The sequence below is a fragment of the Ursus arctos genome, unplaced genomic scaffold (genome assembly GCF_023065955.2).
Source record: "Ursus arctos isolate Adak ecotype North America unplaced genomic scaffold, UrsArc2.0 scaffold_6, whole genome shotgun sequence".
Taxonomy (NCBI): domain Eukaryota; kingdom Metazoa; phylum Chordata; class Mammalia; order Carnivora; family Ursidae; genus Ursus; species Ursus arctos.
The window spans coordinates 54,397,770-54,410,528 of NW_026623078.1; the positions used below are offsets into that span (position 1 = coordinate 54,397,770).

At 35.6% G+C, this 12,759-nt stretch overlaps 1 protein-coding gene across 1 annotated transcript in view; it reads left to right on the top strand.

Annotated features, from left to right (window-relative positions):
• Positions 1-12,759, top strand: part of RIMS2 (regulating synaptic membrane exocytosis 2) — a 626,259-nt gene that overhangs the window by 131,271 nt on the left and 482,229 nt on the right. The gene's annotated exons all lie outside the window — the stretch shown is intronic.

Here is a 12,759-nt window from a genome sequence, read left to right on the forward strand (position 1 = left end):
CACTTATTTTGAAATATAATACAAAAGTTACAAAAATTTGGCAACGAAAAGTTTCTTTTCCAAACCTTTCTCCTATCCACCTATTATTGTCCCCTCCTTAGGAGGATATATTCACAGAAATGAAATATAAATATTTTAAAGTTGGATAATTAAATATTTTGAATTTAGTTTTGAAAGGAAGTTCAATTTTGAAAAGGGTACTTTCACTTATTTTATAAGTACTATGTACACTATTTAATCTTTTAAATATTCTTTATCCAGCATTATCACAATTTTACTAATTACAAACAGAGTCTCAAATAAGTTGCTCATGATCTCATAAATACCAGGTAACAGCTAACAAATAGGATCTAGGTCTGTCTAAATTCTCTTGAGCCCATTTTCCTTTCAGCAGATGTTTATACAAAATTAATGCTTTGGAATTTCAGTTGAGTTACTTTAAAAGTTTGTTAATTGATTTTCCCTCAGAAAATGGTTAGGAAATAGATCTTTACCCCAAACTGATAACGATAAGCTTGAGTAACTAGTGAAAGAAATTTGGGAAAAGATATATGAAGAAAAGATTACAATTTTTAAATGATACACTCAAGTATTTAATTTCTTATGTTAATATAAAAGAAGAATTAAAAATCATTTTGTCTTGAATTTACCTTCCATTGTGGATATCTGTCTATCTATTTTTCTGTCTATCAATCATCTATCTAACTATAAACTTAGAAAAAAATTAAGCTTGCATTCTCTGAGCAAATACCATCTGGTATTGAAGGAACATCTTTGGTGTCAGGGGAAATGTAATTTGGCATTGAAAAGTTGCCACATATATAATCCAGATTGATTATGTAACATTTGTGGACTAACTCTAATACAGAAAGTACTTCAGCATTCATTGACAACCACCTTATTGACTTAACAGTTTCATGAATGTTCTCTTATTCCTAAGTATTCTAAGTGTTTGTGAGTGGCTGTTTCTCATACGCAAATGTAGTGACAGCTAGATTTTAGGAGCCATAGTTTCTAAAACACTGATCTGTTTGCTGTGAATGAAATGCCAAAAAATGTAGTCCATTTATAGATGTATACAAGTTAAAATCAATGGCATTAAATAGGAAATTAGTGGTTGCTAATGAAAATGTTCATATTCCCCCCTGTATATGTCCAGATATTTACATATTACATTACATATTACATATTACATAGATCTTGTGGCAGAAAGGTTCATGGCCCTTTTTAGGAACTAAAAGAGAACCAGAGTGACTGGAGTATAGATTGGGGGGGTTTCTGAATAGATGGGGCAGCTGGGAGGAATAGCTTTAAAGCACCAATGGCAGAAGTAGATGCCCTGAGAAAGTGTTTGGCCTCTGGTCTGTCTTATTATTTCATCTTACGTTTACAATAAAGAGTAGAAATCTTTCACTATGTCATCTGTTTTCTTTGCCCTTTCTTTCCATTTTTGTAGTTCTGTTTTATAAATGTTTGGTGGCTTAGGTTAATTTTAATCTTTTCATAATATCCCCAGCCTCCTCTTTCTTTTGGTGTTGGTTCCCTTTAGATATTGGTTCCTATAAATATTTGGTGGCTTAGTTTAATTTTAATCTTTTCATAATATCCTCATCCTCCTCTTTCTTTCAAATTGGTTCCCTAACAATAACATAGTCTGTGATATAGCTGGGCTGGATTGTTGGGGAGCACAGTTCTTTTCTCTTGAGTGAGTTAGATTTCCCAGAGCAGAATCTTCCAGACTTCATGCTAGAGAGCATATGCGTGGCTGCTAGTGCGCTGGGGACCATGTTGGGAAAAAAGCTAGAGTCTTAACATTCATTATATAAGATTTCATTTGATATGTTCAGTGTATTGCCCCTGTTGTCACTCTGCCTGGTCTCGCCTCGTTGAATCATTCTGTTTTACCTTCTCCAGAGAAGATGCTTGTGAAGCTTCTGCTGAGGCTGGGGAGAGGTATGGCGTGAGTCAGGGAATCTGGGTCCTATTGTAAAGACACTTTCAACTTGTTTTTAGTCTTCACGTTTACTCTCTATTTCTAGAGATACCTGGTTCTGCCAATTCTTGAGCCTTCTGGGATTGTTAATTGGCCTCTTTGCTGTCTTCACTGCATTGGGATTCAGCTTTTCAAGACCACTTGTCTGTCTTCTTGCGATTCGATACATTTTACTAGCCTCGAATCTTAACCCATTCTAACAAACAAGGAAACCCTGTCATTGGGGGAGTTTTGGGGAGAGAAAGAAACTAAATGCATGTATTTATAGCTCCACTTTTGATTAATCTAATTGTTTGAGCACAGTAGCTCTAATTTATTAATTATATTCTATAGGCTTTCTCTCTCTCTCATCATTATCTATCCTCTCTAATATGTAAGTATGCATAACTTCAGACTAATATCTTTGACTCTAAATCCAGCGCTGTAGACAGGGTTCATTCATTTTAGTCTCCTCTCTGTTTATTTGTAACTTCTTTTTCTAAGAGTGAAAAACCTGACTCTCATTATCTACAATTTATTTAGTTATTGTTCAACTCCTGTCTACATGCATGATAGTTTCAGAGTTGCTAACCTGTGCAGCGTGCAAACAAATTTACCAAATAGAGTATGGTGTTTAAATATAGTTCTTTTTTGTCTTTAGCATTGGAAGTGTCTACTTAAAATATCCTTTTCCTGGGGAGCCTGGGTGGCACAGCGGTTAAGCGTCTGCCTTCGGCCCAGGGCGTGATCCCGGCATTCTGGGATCGAGCCCCACATCAGGCTCCTCCGCTATGAGCCTGCTTCTTCCTCTCCCACTCCCCCTGCTTGTGTTCCCTCTCTCGCTGGCTGTCTCTATCTCTGTCGAATAAATAAATAAAATCTTAAAAAAAAAAAAATCCTTTTCCATCGTTACTTAGAGCAGCAACTTTTTCTGAATCAGTGAGATTTATTATCCATTTTCCAAACAGAGTTGGATTCATTTATCACATTCTGCATTTCGTCCTAGGATTCCTCTGCCCTTGTGGTTGATTATTTAAAAATTTGTATACATTGGGGTTCCTGGGTGGCTCAGTCGGTTAGGCGTCTCTGCCTTCGGCTCAGGTCGTGATACCAGGTCCTGGGATCGAGCCCTGCATCGGGCTTCCGGCTCAGCAGGCTCCCTGCTCAGTGGGGTCTGCCTCTCCCTCTCCTTCTTTGCTTTCTCTGTCTTTTAAGTAAATAAATAAAATCTTAAAAAAATTTTTGTATATATTAAGGTTTACTCTTTGTGAGGTATAGTTCTGGGGGTTTTTACAAATACATATTGTCATGTATACAGCAATACAAAACAGTTCCAACATCTCCAAAATTCCTGTGTTTGATCTCTATGTAGTTGATTCCTTCTTGATCTTAAGGGGAAAACTTTTAGGTTTTCATCATTAAGTATGGTGTTAATTGTAGCTTTTTATGTTCATCAAATTGAGGAAATATTCTCAATTCATAGTGTGTTGAGAATTTTTATTATGAATGGTGGTTGGATTTTGTCAAATATGATATATGATTTTTTCTTCCTTAACTTGATGTGATGGATTAGACTAACTGACTTTTGAGCAGGCATATCTGGGATAAGTCCAACCCGGTCATGGGTTATAATTGTTTAATGCATTGTTGGATTCAACTTGCTAATATGTTGTTGAATATATTTGCACTTGTGTTCATGAAAGATATTGGCCTGTAATTTTCATTTCTTTTAATGTCTTTTTTTTTTGTATTACGGTGTTGCTGTTCTAAGAGACTGAGTTGGAACGTGTTCTCTTAGCCTCCTTTTCTGAAAGAGATTATAGAGGATTGGTATAATTTCCCATTTAAATGTTTGGTAGGGTTCACAAATGGAACCATCTGGACCTTGGTGATTTCTGTTTTGCAAGGTTGTTAACTATTGATTTGATTACTTTAATAGATGTTAGACCTAATCAAATTATCTATTTCTCCTTGTGTGAGCTATCATGGAGAGTATCTTTCAAGGAAATGGTTCTTTTCATCAAAGTTATTAAATTTCTGATCATAGAATTTCATAATATTTATTATCTTTTTTAATGTCGTGGGATCAGTAGTGATGGACCATCTTTCATTTCTGGTATTAGTAATTTGTGTCTTCTCTCTTTTTCTTGACTGGCCTAACTTTAGCCAGGTTTTTCATTATATTGGTCCTTACAAAAAAGCAGCTTTTGGTTTTGTTGATTTTGGCTGTTGATTTTCTATTTTAAGTTTCATTGATTTATGCTCTTATTTTTATTATTTCTTTTCTTTATTTTACTTTAGATTTAACTCACTCTCCTTTTTCTAGTTTCCTAAGATGGAATCTTAGTTTATGGATTTTAGATCTTTCCTTTGCATCCAGAGTTGAAAGTTTTGTCTAAGTACTGAGTCAGCAGCATCTCATAAATTTTGATAGATTGTTTTTCATTTTCATTTAGTTCAAAATACTTCAGTATTTTCTTGAGACTTTGTTTTTGATACAGGTATTATTTAGAAGTATGTTGTTCAATCTCCAGGTATTTTTGGATTTTCCACTACAGTTTTGTTACTGGTTTCTAGTTTAATTTCGCTGTGAACTCAGAGGATACTTTGTATGATTTGTATTCGTTTAAGTGTGTTAAAGAGCATATTGGGGCCCAGAATGTGGTCTGTCATGGTAAGTGTGCCTTTGAACTTGAGAGTAACGTGTGTTCTGGTGTTATTGGATGATGGATTAGAGAATGTCAGTTGGGTGCACTTTATTGATGCTGCTGCTCGTTCAGCTATGTCCTTACTGACTTTCTGCCTGCGCGGTCTGTCAATTACTGATCGAAGTGTGAAGCATTTAACTCTAAGAGTGGATTTGTCTGTTTCTTGTGGCAGGTCTTCCAATTTTTGTCTCTCATATTTTGTCACTCTGTTGTTACGTACGCACATACACATTAAAGATTATTATGTGTTCTTGGAGAATTCACCCCTTTGTCATTATGGAATGCCCCTCTTTGTCCCTGATAATTTCCTTGTTCTGAAGTTGACTCTGACTGAAATTAATGTAGATACTTCAGCTTTCTTTTTATTAGCATTAGCATGGTGTATCTTTCTCCGCTCCTTTACTTTTAATCTGTCAGTATCTTTACATATAAAGTGGGTTTTTTGTGGACAACACATTGTTGGCTTTTTTTTAGTCTACTTTGACAGTGTCTACCTTTTAACTGGTGTATGTAGATTGCTCACATTTAAGTGATTATTGGTATAATTGGATTAATAGTTACTGTATTCTATTCCATTGCATTCATTGCCTGTGTTTTTTTATTTCTTCTTCTTCTTCCTCCTTTTTTCTCCCCCCTCCTTCTCACCTCTCCCTCTCCCTCCTCTCCTTTTTCTTCTTCTTCTTCTTCTTCTTCTTCTTCTTCTTCTTCTTCTTCTTCTCCTTCTCCTTCCCCTTCCCCTTCCCCTTCCCCTTCCCCTCCTTCTCCTTCTCCTTCTCCTTCTCCTTCTCCTTCTCCTTCTCCTTCTCCTTCTCCTTCTCCTTCTCCTTCTCCTTCTCCTTCTTCTTCTTCTTCTTCTTCTTCTTCTTCTTCTTCTTCTTCTTTGTCTTCCACTATTTCTCTTCCTTCTCTTATTTAAGGTCAACTTTTTATATGATTTGATTCCATAGTTTCTCCTCTCTAAGCATATTTTTTAGTGGTTGCTGAAGAGTTTTCAGTGTACTTTTACAACTAATCTATTCTCAGTTAACACTATACCGCCTCAGGGGTAGTACAAGTACTTTATAACAGAGTATTCCCATTCTTTCCTCCTGTACCTTAAAAATTGCTGTGATTCATTTCACTTATCCATATGCTATAATTACCAAACACAGTGTTACCATTATTACTGTAAACAAAATTATCTGTTAGATCAATTAAGAAAAATAAAAGATTGGGGCGCCTGGGTGGCACAGCGGTTGGGCGCCTGCCTTCGGCTCAGGGCGTGATCCCAGCGTTATGGGATCGAGCCCCACATCAGGCTCCTCCGCTATGAGCCTGCTTCTTCCTCTCCCACTCCCCCTGCTTGTGTTCCCTCTCTCGCTGGCTGTCTCTATCTCTGTCGAATAAATAAATAAAATCTTTAAAAAAAAAGAAAAAAAAAAAGAAAAATAAAAGATGATTTTATTTTACCCTCATTCATTCCTTCTCTAATCCTCTTCATATTTTTTTTGTAGATGTGTATTTTCAACCTTCTCCCTCTTAACGTTCCTTGCAAGGCAGGTATATTGATGACAAATTCCCTTAATTTTTGCTTGTCTGAGAAAGTATTTATTTTGCCCTTACTTTTGAAGAATAATTTCACTAGATACAGAATTTTAGGTTGGTGCTTTTTTTCTTTCAACATTGACTATTTCACCCCACTTTCTTCTTGCTTGCATGGTTCCTGAAAAGAAGTCTGAAATAATTCTTATATTTGTTTCTCTGTAGGTAAGGTATTTGTTTTCCTTCTGACTTCTTTCAAAATATACTTTTTTTTCAGTTTGAATAGTATTTGCATAAGTGTACATTTTTAAAAAGATTTATTTATTTACGAGAGAGAGAGAGAGAGAGAGAGGGAGAGAGAGAGGGGGGTGAAGGGCAGAAGGAGAGGAAGAGGGGAAGCAGACTCGGAGCCCTACGCTGACCTCCATCTCATGACCCTGAGATCACAACCTGAGCTGAAACCAAGAGTTAGATGCTTAACTGACTGTGCCACCCAGGCGTCCCTAGGTGTACATTTTTAACATATTAATCCTGCTTGGTATTCCTTGTGCTTACTGGATCTGTGGTTTTGGCCTCTGTCATTAATTTTGGAAAGTTCTTCGTTATTATCACTTCAAATATTTCTTGTGTTTCTTTGTTTCTTCTACTGGTGTTCCCATTACATGTATGTTATACCTTTTGGTAATTGTCCCACAGTTCTTAGACATTGTGTTTCATCTTTTCCTCTTTTCCCTCTTTGCCTTTCAATTTTGAATGTTTTTATTGACATATCTTCAAGCTCACTGAGATTGTTCCCAACTGAGTGACGTGTATTGATGAGTCCGTTGAAGGCAAAGGTCTTCATTTCTGTTAGAGTGTTACTGATTTTTAGCATTTTCTTTTTGTTCTTTCTTAAACTTTCCATCTCTCTGCTCACACAACCCATCTGTTTTTGTATGTTGTGCACTTTTTCCATTAAAGCCCTTAACATATTATAGTTATTCTTCCCAATTGGATAAGTCTAAAATCTTTGCCATATCTGAGTCTGGTTTTGATTCTGCTTTGTCTCTTCAGCCTGTGTTTTTTCTTGCCTTTAAAAATGCTTTGTATTCTTTGTTGAAAGCTAGACAAGGTTTATTGTGTAAAAGAAATGTAAGTAGACAGCCCTTTAGTGTTAGGTTTTATATTTTCTTGGCTAGGAGTTAGGCTCTGTTTATTGTTTGGGGTAGCTCTAGTATCAGAAGCTAAAATTTCTTTTATTGTCCTTATATTTTTAACCAATATTTCCAATTTTGGTAAAATACACAGAAATAAAATGTACCGTCTTAACCACTATTAAGTGCACAGTTCAGTGATATTAAATACATTTATAATATACTACCATCACAAGTATCCATTTCAAGACTATTTTTTCATGTTGTAAAACTGCAGCTGTAGACCCATTAAGCAAGAACTCCCCATTTTCCCCTTTCTCATCAGCATCTGGCAACCAACATTCTACTTTCCGTCTCTATGATTCCAAATATTCTAAGTACCTCATGTAAGTAGAATAATACAATATTTGTCTTTTTGTGATTTGTTTATTTCATGTAGCATAATGTCTTCAGGGTTCATCCATGTTATAATATGTGTCAGAATTTCCTAAGTTTTTAAGTTTATATAACATTCCTTTGTGTGTGTGTGTGTGTATGTGTATGTATATATACATATGGCTTATCCATTTATGCATTGATAGACCTTTGGGGTGTGTGTCCACATTGTAGCTATTGTGAAAAATGCTAATATGAACATGGGTGTACAAATATCTCTTTGAGACCCTGCTATCAGTTCTTTCTAGTATATACCCAGAAGTGGAATTGCTGGATCATATAATAATTTTTAATTTTTTAAGGAAACACCATACTGTTTTCCACAGCGACTGTACTACTTTGCATTCCCACCAACAATGCACAAGGGTTCCAGTTTCTCCATATCCTTACCAACACCTGTTATCTTGTTTTTTTGATCGTAGATATCCTAATGGTCGTGAGGTGATATCTCACAGTAGTTTAGATTTGCATTTTTCTAATGATCAGTGAGATCAAGCGCCTTTTCATGTGCTTATTGGCCGTTTGTAAATCTTCTTGGGGGAAATGTCTGTTCAAGTCTTTTGTGTCTATTTTTGAACTGGGTTCCTTTTTTTTGTGTGTTAAGTTTTAGTAGTTCTCTGTATATTCTGCATATTAGTTACTTATGATTAGATATAATTTTTAAACATTTTCTTCCATTGTGTGGGTTGCATTTTTACTCTGTTGATGCACAAATTTAAAAATTTTTGTGAAATTCAGTTTGTCTGTTTTTTCTTTTGTTGCCTGTGCCTTTGGTGTCATATCCAATAAATCACTGACAAATCCAGTGTGGTACAGCTTTTGCTCTTATGTTATCATCTAAGAATTTTACAGTTTTAGATCTTACATTTAGGTCTTTGATTTTGATTTAATTCTTGTATAAGTTAGGTAAGGGGACCAACTTCATTCTTTGCATGTGATATCCAGTTTTCCCAGTCCTGTTTGTTGAAAAGACTGTCCTTTCCCTGTGGCATAGTCTTGGCACCCTTGTCAAAAACCATTTGGCTTTTTTATGAGGGTTTATTTCTGGGCTCTCTGTACTATTTCATTGGTCTGTGTCTGCCTTTATGCCAGTACCACACTGATTATCTATAGCTGTGTAGTAAGTTTTGAAATCAGTATATGTAAGTCATCCAGCTTTGTTCTTTTTTTTTTTTTTTTTTCCAAGATTATCTTGGCTATTTAGGGTGCCTTCTGATTCCATATGAATTTAGGATGGGTTTTTGTATTTCTGCCAAGAGCATTGGGATTTTGATAGGGATTGCATTGAACCTGTACATTGCTTTGGGTAGTATTTGGGTATTGGTCTGTAGTTTGCATCCCTCTAGTGAATTTTTTATGTCAGTTATTGTACTTTCATCTCCAGAAATCCTTTTCCATTTGTTTTAGGTTTTCTATCTCTTTATTGATATTCCCATTTTGCTCACACATCTTCTTGACTTTTCCCACATCTTCCTTTAATTCTTTGAGATTCTTTAAGATGGTTGTTTTAAAGTCTTTGTTTCGTGGATCTCCTGTCAGGCCTTTTCCAAACAGTTTCTATTCATCCTTTTTTCCTCTGAATGGGTAATACTTTCCTATTTTCTGTATGCCTTAGGATTTTTTTTTTTAATTGAAAATTGGACATTTGAATCTAATGTGGTAACTCTGGAAATCAGATTTTTTCCCGTTATTGGTTTTCTTGTTTTCTGTTATTGTTTTTGTTTACTTTGTGTATATATATATATGTATTTAATTGTAGGCTGTCTTTGTGCTGAGGATTATCCTGTAGTATAAATTTAAGGTCTTTTCAGTTATTTGCTAAGCCTGGGCCTTCCTCTGGGCATTTACAGTGACTTTACTTTCTCCCATACATGCAGTTGCTTTTGAATGTTTCAGTCTTTAATGTCTGGCTCCGAAAGGGATAATAATTGAAAAACAGAGGGGTGGGGGATGTACTGGCCATTTAAATATCCTGGAAATCACCTTAGCCAGAAGAGAAAGGGCTTCAACAGTGCGAGGACTTGCAACAATAGCCACCCACTTTTTTGTCTGCACCTCTGAGCAGAGAAGCAATAGTCCATGATCTGAGCACAGATCGCTGATATTTGGAGGACAGAGTCCTTTTTACTAATTCTGACCCCTGCAAGCTGTGTGCAGGTTGTTCCGGGAGCAGGTGCACAGCAATGTGCAATGGGTCTGGCAGGTGGGGAATGGGTAGCTGATACTATGATAAGAGCCCAAGTTGACCAAAATTAACTGCAACGTATAGTTCAAGTCTTCTCCCAAAGTTGAAAGCCTTCATTAGACTCCAAATTTCCAAAATAGTCAAACAGATTTTGCCATTGTTGTCTACGTGGGGAGACAGATTTCTATTGTTTTTTACTCCGTCATCCTCCCAGAATCTTCTCTGTTGTCTTTATTTATATTTTCCTTCCTTCCTTTCCCTTGTGTTTCCCTAGAGACTCTCAATTAAGTAGTGTCTAAAGTTTGTAGTTCTTTTAGTTGTAATCTCATCATTATTCAGGAACTCTATTGATTTGGTGGTAATGTGTTGTTATATGAGAAGCATTCAGTAGTCTGTCTTTTGGTGAGCCTGAGTTGGGTATTTCTCTTTCCCCATGTTGAAGGCTAGAGGGGGTGTAGTTTATTTGTTTGTTTGTTTGTTTTCTCCCACCTCAAAGGCTAGAAGAGGTAATTATCTTCTTCAGGCTTGTTTGGTTTTGGTAGAACCCCCATTATTTAAGTTTTATTAAAATATTTTTCCTTGAGTTTAGGATTGTTGAGGAGAGTAGGGAGCTCTGGGAATATTTCATAGTGGTTACTTTCCCCATCTCTTGCTGGATGTAGGAGGAGATTTTTCTTTGATTTTTCACAGTGAGCAACTGGTAGGGCTCCTGGAGATAAAATTTATGGAAATGTGGTCACACAACTAAGACTGGGACCCCTTGGAATTTTAAAGTCTCAACCCAGTCCACGTTGAGTCTCTAGCAATTGGTCAGTTATAGTTAAAAGTATTTCTACAGATAGTAGCTTCAGGTGTGGGCTTCTGCCTCTTGGCTAGTACTCTTGGTAAAATGTGATATTCTGTACCTATTTGTCTGTTTCTTTCATTTTCAGGGCAATAGTTTGTCCAGTAACCGAAACTCTTTGATGGCTCTAAGGAGAGTTGTTGATTTTCGGTTTTGTTCAGCTATTTTGCTTGTTGTAAGGATGGAAGTGATGATTTCTAAGCTTTTTATGTATTAGACTGGAAACTGGAAACCCCTCATACACTTTGGAATGCAGGTTTAATATAGCTGTTCATTGTTAATAATGTTAGTGTATTGTAAAAGAATTATATGATATCATTACTTTTTCATATTACCAGTTCTTAAATTATCTCATCATGAATTTTAATTATGTCCAGACATTTTGAGCTTTGATTTTATTGAAAATATTGGGGAAAAAAGGAGAATAATTTTATACTCGATTGTATTTAAAGACAGGATAAATTTTTTTTAACATAGTGTTTTATTAGTTTAGGTGTAAAATACAGTGATTCAGCAATTCCATACATCACCCGGTGCTCATCACAGCAAGTGCACTCCTTAATCCCCATCACCTACTTAACCTACTCCCCCATCAAGGTCCCCCTGGCAACCATCAGTTTGTTGTCTATAGTTAAGAGCTTCTTTCTTGGTTTGTCTTTCTTTCGCTTTTGCTCATTTGTTTTGTTTCTTAAATTCCACATATGAGTGAAATCATGTGGTTTTTGTCTTTCTCTGATTGCCTTATTTTGCTTAGCATTATACTCTCTAGCTCCATTCATGTCATTGCAAATGGCAAGAGTTCATTTTTTTATGGCTGAATAAAATTCCATTGTATATATACCACGTATTCTTTATTCATTCATCTATTGAATGGGCTGCTTCCATATTTTGGCTATTGTAGATAATGCTGCTATAAACATTGGGGTGCATGTGTCTCTTTGAATTTAGTGTTTTGTATTCTTTGGGTAAATACCCAGTAGTGTGTCCACTGGATCATAGGGTAGTTCTCTTTTTTAATTTTTTGAGGCACCTCCATACTGTTTTCCAGAGTGGCTGCACCAGTTTACATTCCCACCAACAGTGTATGAGACTTCCTTTTTCTCCACATCCTCACCAGCACCTGTTTCTTGTGTTGCTGGTTTTAGCCATTCTGACAGGTGTGAGGTGACAAGTCATTGTAGTTTGATTTGCATTTCCCTGAGAGTAAGTTAGGATGAACATCTTTTCACGTGTCTGTTGGCCACCTGACAGGATAAATATTTTAACTGCCTTACTATGATACATATTTTATTTGGGAAGCTTATGCAAGTATTTGTATATTTTACATATAGATATCTTACAATGCCTAGAAATACTTCTTGAATTGGTAATTAACATTTTTGTGTCTGTTAATTTTTCAAGTAACGATTTTGAAATTAGGAACTGAATGGTGGTTTAATATCAATTTGTTTATGATGAAAACTTTTGTCACTAAGTAAAAAAGCAACACGATGCCTTGCAGAGATCATCCAAGAATTCTATAACAATATTGTTTCCTCATTTAAATATTTATTTCAGTATTTATTTATTTAAATAGTTATTGTTTTTAACATACATATCATTTGGTGAAGGGTTATCTTGCATTGTGCTCCATTTGGAGGAGCTGATATGGTGGTAATCTTTCTTTGTCATTATCTGTTTGGGACCTATTTTGTTTTGAAATGTTAAGAGATTTTTATCTTATTCTCTTGGAAATACAATACGTTTTCAGGATACAATCCAATGTCACTCTAAGTTTTTTGAGTTTGTTTGTCGGTAGGATATTTGGTGCTAAATACAGTATTATTAATCCATTATATGACTATATTTAAATACTAAGTGATGTGGCTTTAGCTCTAGAATAAAATTATCACACTTTTTTGAAGTTTATGCAGAGAACACAGGATATTCCTTTTTGGTGTAATATAGAGATACATAATTAC